This window comes from Rousettus aegyptiacus, unplaced genomic scaffold (assembly GCF_014176215.1).
Source record: "Rousettus aegyptiacus isolate mRouAeg1 unplaced genomic scaffold, mRouAeg1.p scaffold_m13_p_1, whole genome shotgun sequence".
NCBI classification, from domain to species: Eukaryota; Metazoa; Chordata; class Mammalia; order Chiroptera; family Pteropodidae; genus Rousettus; species Rousettus aegyptiacus.
The window spans coordinates 49414556-49426265 of NW_023416284.1; the positions used below are offsets into that span (position 1 = coordinate 49414556).

An 11710-nucleotide genomic window follows, 5' to 3' on the forward strand; every position below is an offset into this window, starting at 1 on the left:
TTCTTACCAGTTCTAATGACAAATTCTGATCTGAGGCACAAGGGCTCAAAGAAATCTCTTTCACATCTGTGGGACTCATCAGGTAGTAGCCTTTGCAACCTAAGTAGACTTTACTTCATTCCTATTTAGAAAATTTAACATCTACCTTATTTTTACCTATGATCTGAGTCCTTTTATTGATCTGCTTGACATGTAAATTCCTAGGAGCCAGTTTCAATTTACCCAGCATGCCAACCCAGGGATAGTAGTTCTAATATGCAATTGCAGCCTGGTGACCAGGACCTGACTATTTGCTGACAGAGTTTGATGATGCCAACTTCCTGCTTACAGTCCTTCCTTTCTGATTAACATTCAGTTTCTATTTATTATTGACATTCTCTGACTAGCTGAGTCAAATTCAGTTCAGCAAAAACATATTGACCGTAAGGTGACTTAACATTCCATCTCTGGAGTCAAGTGTTGGCTCCATCATTTCTAGCTCTATGGCTCTGAAGCAATTATTCACCTTTCTGGGTCTAGTTTGCTCATCTCAAAATAATAACAATAACAAAAATAATAACAACAATAAAAATACTTTGGCTTTTTTATGTGTCAGGAACATAAGAAAAAATAGGAAAATCAGTTCTTTAAATGAAAAAAAAATCAATAATAGTCTCAAAATCCATGAGATTATACAGAAATGAAAGGGCTACAAATTCATAAGTGTAACCTTTCTGTTTCTCTGTGTGGGATTTTGTGTTGGAAGTGTCATGTCTGGCATGATAAGGGATGTGGTAAGATTGAAACCAGACAAGAGTACAGTGAAGAACTGAGGGAATGCTGGAATTCAAGAGGCATAGATATGGAGACAAAGCATGGACAAGTGTGACTTGATCAACGTACTTGTCAAAAAGAAGCTGGAAACAGAAGCCAAGTCGAGTTACCTAGGCAAGCAGGTGAGATTACTGGAAACAGCCCCTGGGGAAGCAGTCACAAGAGCCTTTTAATTATGAAGACTGACATCTCTTGCCTCAAGCTACTTTTAATGAGCCTGGAGTCTGGGGTGTCTGTGACTCCTCTGGCAGCAGTACTGTCAGGTGCTGCCCAGCACTGAACAGGAGAAGCAACATCTCTAAAATCCTGGGTCCATTATAGTGTCAGAAAGTCATACAATCACAGAAAATATTTCATTTTCTTTTCACACCAGAGCACCAATTTCTACTTTGTTGGGGCATATTTCATTCTAAAAGTTCCAAATATTTCAAAGATTCTAATGTGCAGCATTGAAAAAAAGGAAAAAATTATCCATTCGCTGCCCCTGTGTTAAGATTTTGATACTCTCACTAAATTAAGTTTAATTGCCATATAGATCTACAGAGAGAAGAAAGAGAAGTTTATATATTTTTTGGCAAAATTAAGAAATAAATTGCTGAAACAAATTAAGGTCATGATTTTATAGATATCTTGCAATAGCTTTGGTTGCACTTTATGGAAACAGAGTCAGAATCTTAGTTAACCCAAGGAAGATAAAATGTTCTGTTCTTGAAATGAAGAAGGTATCAATTTTAGACTGAGAAAATAAGGTTGTTTCTTCTTGTTTTTTTTAAGAAGGAAAATGTAGGAAATGTGAAAGTGTTGGGATGTTTGTGGAGGGTGGGGTGCAGAGGTGGAGGGTGGAGAAGGCAGGCAGGCTAAGGCCAGTGAGGATACAAGGGAGAGTTCTGGAGTCCTTAAGTGTAATCAGTAGTAAACTCCAAATGAACCAACTTTTATGTACCGCTTTCACTACGCGTGAAGGCTACTGTTGGTTATACAATTCAGTGAGCTTCCTCCAAGGCCATAGCTTCATCAAAAAATTAAGAAAAATTTCAATTCAGTGGCTGAATTGCTGTACATATTAGAAGTGATTAGCTGCATTCATGAATCTATAATCACACCTGCAAATGAGGAAGGAATCTATAGAAATAGGAAGCATTTCTAAAGCCATGAATATGCATGTGTGTTGCCAGAAATATCACAATAAAAATAGTTTGTAAGTATCCAGGATCCAGCAATACTGCTTTTATTTTCCAGATGTCAGAACTCAGCCATTAACTAAAACAGATAATAAATATGAGGTTCAATATTTAGAACTTCGTGTTCATGATGCTCTTATTCAGAAAAACCAGTTTTATGTGTATCACAGTAATATAACTGATTCTGAGAAGTGGTTTCAGGAAACCAGGAAAGTTCAGTGCCTATATCCCTTCAGAAAAGACTATTTATATGTTGGCTGATGTCTGGACTGCCTTCGTTAAAACTTTACTTTTAGCTTACTAAACCTGTGTTCAGAAATATAACTGAAAAAAAAAAAAATAGGAGAAACTATACCTCCAAATTTAAAATAAACAAAATCACCATCAGTCTTTTAGCTATAAAAATCTTGAATCTCAGATTCTTTCTTATGGGGTTTTTCAACAGAGAATATTAGAGAAACCATGGGGTCTTGAGGTGCTGAAGACTTGAGTTAAATATATGTTGGTAATATTGTGATTTAATCCAGTTAAATATATTATGGATACCTGAAGACAAAGAAAATACTTTCTGATTCTCTAATCTTCCATTCATAAGATTATTTTTGTATCTTCATTATTTCATGAATAAAGGTGACTGAGAATTCTGGATATATGAAAATGAGGCTTACTGAGAAAGAAATAGAAACATTTTAAGCTTCAGAGATGTTGGGAGTTAATTTTTTTCTAATTACACTGTTTCTTTCCTTTTGTATATTTATAGCTTAAATTATCAGCTTCTTTGTGAATCATACATCGATGTCATAGATACTCATTTGTGTTAGAAACCTCTGAAGGAAAAACAATGGCACAGTCTTAAATATATGCAGGTTTTTGGAATAGCGATTAACCTAATAAATATGTGTCAAAGGGAAGAATCCTTTGGAAATAACCATTTCATTAAATCCATACTTTATATTCTAATAGATCACTTTGCTATCTAAAGAAGACATACTAATTAAAGCAACAAGAACTTTTTTTTTTTTTTTTACCTTTAACAAGTTAGGTGTCTTTTTTGACAAATAGATTTTCTGTGGGCAAACATTCACATTAGTTTACCTAATTTAATTAGGAGAGAAATTGAGCGATAATAAAATGTGATCCTAACAATGCAACTCTTGAGATATTAGTTCAGTGTTAGAATCATGATATCATAGTATGTGAGCATGAGAAGCTACTTTAATATATATTTTTTAAAATCTGCTGTAAGCCAGTTGCAGCATTAGGTGTTAACTGTTCAATGATAAAGATGAGTTTATGCCCTTTTAGATTCCAGAATCCAGAAAGAGAAATAAAATAATATCACACACTACACAATATAATGTGGTGCCTGATATTATATGAAAATGTAAAGTATTGTACTGACATGTACTGGGGACACTTAAGCCAGTCTTATGAGTAGGGACAACTTTTTAGAGAAAATTACTTTAAGCTAAGACCTGTGGAATAAACAGAAAATATCAACAAAAGGAAAACTAGGATAGACTTTTCAAATTAAAAAATAAATAATTAAATGCAAATCATAGCAGGCCTGAATATGTGAGATATCACAGGGAAACTTAAATGAATTCTCTGGTGAAAAGATCAAAATCAGAGTAGAATCTGAAAGAAAAAGAATGGACCATCTAATGTAGATCTTTCTGAGGCATGTCAATGATTTGGACCTCATTTTTAAATCAACAGAGAGCATGGTAGGATTTTAATCCAAAATTAAATATGTTGCCTCAGCTATGTTCTGACCAAAGGAATGAATTCTGTCTATAATTTAGAGTTTAGATGTGAATACTTAGTATTAAATAGAATTTTCTTTCATTATATCTTTCTTTCTTCCCCTTTCTTCCTCATTGTCTCTTTCTATCTTTTGATCTTCGTTTATAATTTTGTTTTCTCTCTCACAGAATTGTTGACTGTATCTTAATGGATAAGTAAAAGCAGCAGGTATATTTAATCAGTCATTCATCTATATCATGATACATGTTACTGAAATGACAAGTGCAAATCTCTCAATGGCTGCAAAGGAACTAACCAAATTCAGTAATGAATAAAAAGTGGTTAAAATGTTTAATTTTTCTAACATAATTTTACATGTAAAAATTTGACAATATAAATAATGACACAACATGAAACTCATAGTGGCAGCAGCTATTACAGCTAATTTTTGAGAGGGATAGAGTTATTGATAAATCAAAACTTAATTATGATATACATAGAGAATAATGAATCCTGGTGAAATATATTTTAGTAAAATGAGAAGAAAAAATGGAAATTATTTAAGTACTTAATAGGAAATTGATCAAACAATTAAATTGGCTCAATGAGTTGTTCACTACTAAAATACTTGATACAATTTATCACTCTATAAAATTTCAATTAAAATGTTTGCATTTTCTGCTTCTGGAAAAGGTGGAACCCAACTTATCTTCCTGCCTGAAATAAAAATAGACAAAATATATAAAACAATTTTTTTTTTTTTAAGAAACTGGATATCAAGTAATGAATGACAGTGATAACTGAGAAGTGGAAAGCAAATTAGATAAGCCCAGTGATTACTGCTACTAGATAGTTTCCAGGATATGAAAAGAACTCATACAAAGTCCAGAAGAGTCCTTCTGTCAATGTGTTGTAGCTGAGAGTCTAGAGAGATCGAGTCAACTAGAATTTGAAGGGCAGAGTACCAGAAGAGAAACATCTGCATAGAAAGAGAACTGAGAAGATGAGAAGATGTCTCTCAAGTAGTCCACTGAGTGTTGGTGTATACACACACGTAAAGAAACTACCAGAGTTCAGCAAAAGAAAAACACGAAAGGGTTACAGGTACTAACACAGAGTAGATAATATTGCTTGTTCTAACAAACAGAAAGGAAAATTTCATGACTCTTAAGACATAGTGTAGAGTAGGTAAATAGTTTCTGCCTTTGTAGTGGGGATAGTTAGGTCTAGATAGGGCAATAGTTCCTAACAAGTCCTAAAGCAAGCCTTAGAAGAATAAAACTGTTTAAAAGGATATTAATCATGTTTCAAAATAAATTTCAAGAATAATTATAAAAAACATTTGTTACAATTTAAACTGTATGTCATACAGTGAAATAAACATTCAAAGAGTCAGGAAAATACTACCCATAGAGAAAGTCAATCAATTTACACTGCTCCAGAACTAATACTGCTGTTAAAATTAGCAAACAAGGACATTAAACAGTTATAACTACATTGTGTATGTTCAGAAAGTTAAGTAGATATGCAAAAATATTTAAAAAACAAAAATCAATTTTTTACAGATGAAAATTAAAAATCGATAGTAGAAATATCTCTGAAAAACCTCCAAATATTTGGAAACTAAACATCATACTTCTAAATAACCAAAGGTTGAAGAAAAAATTAAAAGGAAAACAAGAAAATGTTTTGAACATAATGAAAATAAAAACATTACATATAAAATGTGTGATACAGCTAAGGTATCACATAAAGGAAATTTTATATCTTTAAATACCTATTTTAGGGGAAAGTTTCTCAAATTAATGACATTAGTTTCACACACACACAAAACCCTGTAAAACTAGAAAATATAAAGCAAACCTAAAGTGGAAGGAAGCAATAATAATGAAGAAGTTAAAGTTAAACAAAAAAGAAAAAAACAAACAAGTATGAAATCAAAGCTTGTTTTTGAAAAGATCAATTAAATTGATAAACCTCGAGCTAAACCAGATTGGGTGGGTTAGCGGGGAGAAGAAATGGGAGAGGTAACATGATACTGCAGATAGTATATGGATTCAAAGTAATTATTATGAACAACTTTATTCCTATAAATTTGTCAGCATAGACAAATTAACAAACTTCATGAAAGACAAAAATCACCAAAGTTTACTCAAGGATAGAAAATACAGAATCAGAACTGCAACAAGAAAAAAAAATTAAAAAGTGAGGATAGTTTAAGGGGCCTCTGGGACAATATCGAGCATACCAATATTTACATCATAGAGGTACCAGAGGAGGAGGAGAGAGATAACAAGGAATTGAAAATCTATTTGAAAAAATAACGACAGAAAACTTTCCTACCCTAGTGAAGGAAATGTACAAGTCCAGGAAGTGCAGACAGTCCCAAATGGAATGAACTCAATGAGACCCACACCAAGATACATCATAATCAAAATACCAAATACTAAAGACAAAGAGACAATCTTAAAAGCAGCAAAGAGAGAAACAGTTAGTTACCTACAAGGTTGCTCCCATAAGACTATAAGTTGATTTCTCAACATAAACTTTGCAGGCCAGAAGGGATTATCAAGAATTATTCAAAGTGATGAAAAGCATGGATCTATAACCAAGATTATTCTACCCAGGAAAGCTATCATTTAGTATCGAAGGATGTATAAAGAGCTTTCCAGATGTGAAAATGTAAAGGTGTTCATCATCACCAAGTCAAAATTACGGGAAATGTTAGAGGTACTTCTTTATGAAGAAGGAAAGAGGAAAAAAAAGATAAAAATATGAATAATAAGATGGCAATAATTATTTATCTAGCAAAGTAATTGTTGCTAGATATGAAATTATTGGATTAAATGGATTAAATGCTCTGATCAAGAGATAGGATGGATGAATGGATATGAGAACAAGACCCTTACATATCTTGCCTATAAGAGACTCATTTCAGATTGAAAGACACATACAGACTGAAAGTAAAGGGATGAAAAAAGACATTTCATGAAAATGGAAACAAACAAAAAAAGCTGGGGTAGCAATACTTGCACAAGACAAAATAGACTTTAAAACAAAGACTATAACAAGAGACAAAGAAGCACCCACTTATGCTACTTCTGGGTATTTATTTGAAGAAACCCAAAACACTTTGGAGGGACATGTGAATCCATATGTTCATTGCAGCATTATTTACAATAGCCAAGATATGGAGGCAACCTAGGTGTCCATCAATAGATAAATGGTTATAAAAAAGGTGATACCTATAAGTGATGGAATATTACTCAGCTATGAAAAGGAATGAAATCTTGCCATCTGCAATAACATGGATAGACCTAGAGGGTATTGTGCTGAGTTTCATAAGTCAGACAAAGACAAATGTCATATGTAGTATTAGGGGACAGAGTAAACAACATAAACAAACTCATAGGTACAGAAAGCATTTTGATGGTTGTCAGATTGGGAGTGGGAGGATGAGAGAAGGATTGAGGGGATTAAGAGGTAAAAATTGGTAGTTATAAAATATTCATGGGGATATAGAGTATAGTATAGCATGGGGAATACAGTCAGTAGTGTTGTAATAACTATGTATTATGTCAGGATTTATCGAGGTGATCACTTCATACGTTAGATAGATGTCTAATCACTGGGTACTCCTGAAATTAATATAATATTGTATGTCAACTATAACCAAAGGAATAAAAATGTAAAAATTTTAAAAATAAAATAAAAAATAAAAAAATTATAGATCTCAAAAAAGGTCAATTTACAAAAATTAGTTATGTTTTTGTGCACAAGAAATAATCTAAAAATGAAATTAGGAAATTAGTTGGATTCATAATAGCATCAAAAATAGTAAAATACTTAGAAATAAATTTAAAGATGTACAAAACTTATACTTTCAAAGCTACAAAACACACTATTAAAATAAATTTTAAAATTCATTGGAAATGCAAGACATATACATACATCAAAAATACCTTAATAAAATAATAGCATATTGGGAGAAGTAAAAGTACATGATTTCAAAACTTATTTTAAATTAATGAGCGTATTCAGTGTTGGTGTGGATGTGGAAGATTTGGAACTCTCATGTAATCCTTCTAAGAATGGAAATGATACTACCACTATAGAAAAAAATTGAACAGATTCTTGTAGGTTAAATATATCTCTAGCATATGATTCAACCATTTTACTCCTAAGTATTTACCCAAGAGAAATGAAATGATATGCTCATACCAAGGCTTTGACATTAATATTCACAGCAACTTTATTTGTAATAGATCAAATCAGTAGCAATTCAAATAAGAACAAGCAAATGGGCAAACCATAGTAGATTTATACATATTCAGCAATAAAAAGGAATAGACTACCGATATGTGTAACAGCATACATATGCCCCAAAACATTTATTCTCTGTGAAATTAGCACAACCATAGGAGTATAGAGTATGATACCATTTATGTTAGATTTGAGAAGATTCAAACTAATTGAGAATGACATAAAGAAAATTAGCAGAGGCCATGCCAAGGTGGGAATGGAGCGAGAGCAGAAATATACTGGAGGTTAAGATTACAAAGAAGCACGAAGATTTTCAGGGTGATGGATATGTTCAAATATTTATTGTTGGGATGGTTTCACAAACATATATATATGCCAAATTTATTAAATTGTACACAAAATATGTGCAATTTATTGTATACCAACTATACATCATACAGTTGGTTAAAGAGCATTTGCATTTAAAACTTTCTTATAGGTAAAAACAATAGAGTCACAATATGACCATTGCCAAAATGGCAGGTTTCCAAATCTGAGTCATTTCTGAAGGAAAGGAGTTAGATGATTAGAGTTACACTTTAGAAAGCTTTTAAAATTATTTTTATTGTTTTTATTATGGCAAAATTAGTTATAGACCTCTTCAAAGGCTCTTGCGCTAAAATTCAGGTAAGAAATGATGATCCATCGAACTGGTGATTTTAGGGGTTTGGAACGGTATCCAGGGATATTTACAAGGGAAAAAATAGGTAGGACATGATGACTAATATGTGGGTAATGGATACAAAAGAATCAAAGAACTTAGATTCTCATTTGGGACACTGAGCAGGTAGTGCTATGCATTAAAGATGTGCCGTGTACAGAAAATTTATTTGTTTCATTTTAGTGACATATTTGGAGAATCAATGTGATGTTGTGTGTGAGAATCTAGAACATATATATCAGTAAAAAGAAAGGTAATGACCATAGATACACACAGTCTGGATTATGAACAAGATAACAGGGATAGAAGACATGTAGGATTTATTTTTGACAAGATTTCCCGAACAATTATCCCCAAAGCTCCAGTAGTACTTGAGTAGGGAGTCATGGAGTTGGTTGCCTCCTCTCTAGATGCTTTTACATCATCTAATATACAGCTTACCCAGTGTAGGCACCTACTCTATAATATCACCAGTAAGTAATTATTATGCATCTGCTTTTAAATGAACAGTGACAGGAACCACTCTCTGGGAACAGCAGTTTGTCTTAAACAGCTGTTAAAATTATTGAAAGATCCAATTTTTATATTAAATTCCAAATATATCCCTATTTATTTCAATTAGGATATTTCTGCAGGTATATTATATTTCAGTACTATGTGAAACACTATGATTATATTGAGTAAGGAATTAGAAATTGTGCCTATCCTTGACTGACACAGCTTACTGAATTTATTATTGATTCTTTGTCCATTAAAGCACAAAATTTAAGGTATATTTATCCTATATACCATCTCTTCAAGTATTTTAAAACAATGCTCAAACCCATCTTAATTCTACTTAGGCTGACTCCAATTTTCCAATTTTTCTTGCTTTCAACCTGATATTTATTAAATGGATATGCTTCAGTTTATAAATGTGACATCTCTTAAAGTATGTCAAAAAGATATGATTTCCAATTCAAATAGAACTTGCAAATATTAATGCAATTGAACGTTATTTCAGATCATGTGGTGAGCTAAATCACTGTTGCGTCACATTCAGCCTTTAAGTAAACACAGAGTGATGGAAAAACATAGGCCTTATTATTTAGTGTTCTTACTTACAGTTAATAGAACCCATTCAAATTTAAGCTGAAAGAACATTATTTAGGGGTAGATAGATAAGTCACTGAATTATGGGAAGGCTGAGCTTTCTTGGATTACATTATATACGCACACGCACACACACCCCCCATATGTGTGTGTGTGTGTGTGTGTGTGTGTGTGTGTGTGTGTGTGTTTCAGGCGGGGCAACCCTTGGTCGCCTCACAGATTGCAAGGACCTTATTAGCTTACAACTCCTTATTTATTGATTTATTTGTTTGTTTCTTTGTTTGTTTAGCTATTTGTTTGTTTGTTTGTTTGTTTAATTTTTTATGCCTACAGCACCTAGTCTTCCTAGGTGGTCTCCCATCCAAGTACTAACTAGGCCCAACCCTGATTAGCTTCCGAAATCAGACAAAATCGGGCTTGTTCAGGGTGGCATGACTGTAGACTTGGAATCACTTTTAGCCACACTACAGCACTAGTACTTAACAAGGCTGCTGCCATTACCACAATCAGGAAGCTTTAACTCAGGGGGCTACCACAGAACTGTCACAGCCGCTAGTGACAGAAGTACACCACTTCTGCCACAGTTCAAACACTACTAAATTAGAATCTGATACACCAGCTGCCAATTTGAGAATATGTTTTCACTGCCATAATCAGCATGAAAAACATAGACGATCATGAGTTGAATGATGACTCTTAGATATAGTAACAAAAACATAAACCATGAAATAATGAATTGATAACACAGACTTTACTAAAATTAAAATTTTTTTGATATGTGAAAGGCACTATTAAGAAAATGAAAAGACAAATGGCAGATGAGGAGAAAATATTTGCAAAAGACATATCTGATAAAGGACTTTTATCCAAAATAGACAAAGATCACTAAAAATTCAACAGTAAGAAAACAAACAGCTAATTAATAAGTGGGCCAAAGACTAATAACTCACTAAAGAAGATACAAAGATAGCAAATAATCACATATGAAAAGATGATTTACATAAAACGTCATCAGAGAAATGCAAATTAAATCGACGAGATGTCACTACGCACCTGTTAGAATTGCCAAAATGTAGAACACTTAACGATACCAAATACTGGTGAGGATGTGGAACAACAGAAAATCTCGATTCATAGGTGGTAGAAATGCAAAATGATACAGCAGCTTTAAAAAACAGTTTGGTGCTTTCTTATAAAGCTAAATATACTCTTATATACGATCCAGCAAACACACCTCTTGGTATTTACCAAAAAGCTAAATACTTATTCCACACAAAACCTGCACATGTATGTTCATAACAGCTTTATTTATGATTACCAAAACATGGAAGCAACCAAGATGTCCTTCAGAAGGTTAATGGATAAACAATCTGTAGTACCTTCTGATAATGAAATATTATTCAGTGCTGGAAAAAAAAATGAGCTATCAAGCAATGAAAAGGCATGGTGAAAACAAATGTGTATTAACTATATGACATTCTGGAAAAGCAAAACTATGATAATAGTAAAACGATCACAAGTTGGGGTAGGGATGAAGAATAGGTAGAGTTCAGAGGATTTTTATAGCAGCAAAACTACTATATATAATACTATGTAACATATATATTACATATATATATATATATATATATATTCTCCCAACCCACAGACTATACCATACCAATAGTGAACCCTAATGTAAACTATAGACTTTGGATGATAATGATTTGTGAATATAGGTTCATCAATTATAACAAATACACTACTTTGGTAGGGGATATTGATAATGAGGGAGGCAATGCATGTGTATGGGTAGGAAACCTCTGTACCTTCTGCTTTTTTTTTTTCTATGAACCTAAAACTGCTCTAAAAATTGTTTATTAAAAACCATAGATGGCTCATTGCATGTCTCTTTACCTGTAAAACTCAGCTCTAA

The 11710-nt window shown here is 32.7% G+C and overlaps 1 pseudogene; it reads right to left on the minus strand.

Annotated features, from left to right (window-relative positions):
• Window positions 1–10119: 10119 nt before the first annotated feature.
• Window positions 10120–10238, minus strand: LOC118605883 (annotated as a pseudogene).
• Window positions 10239–11710: the final 1472 nt, after the last annotated feature.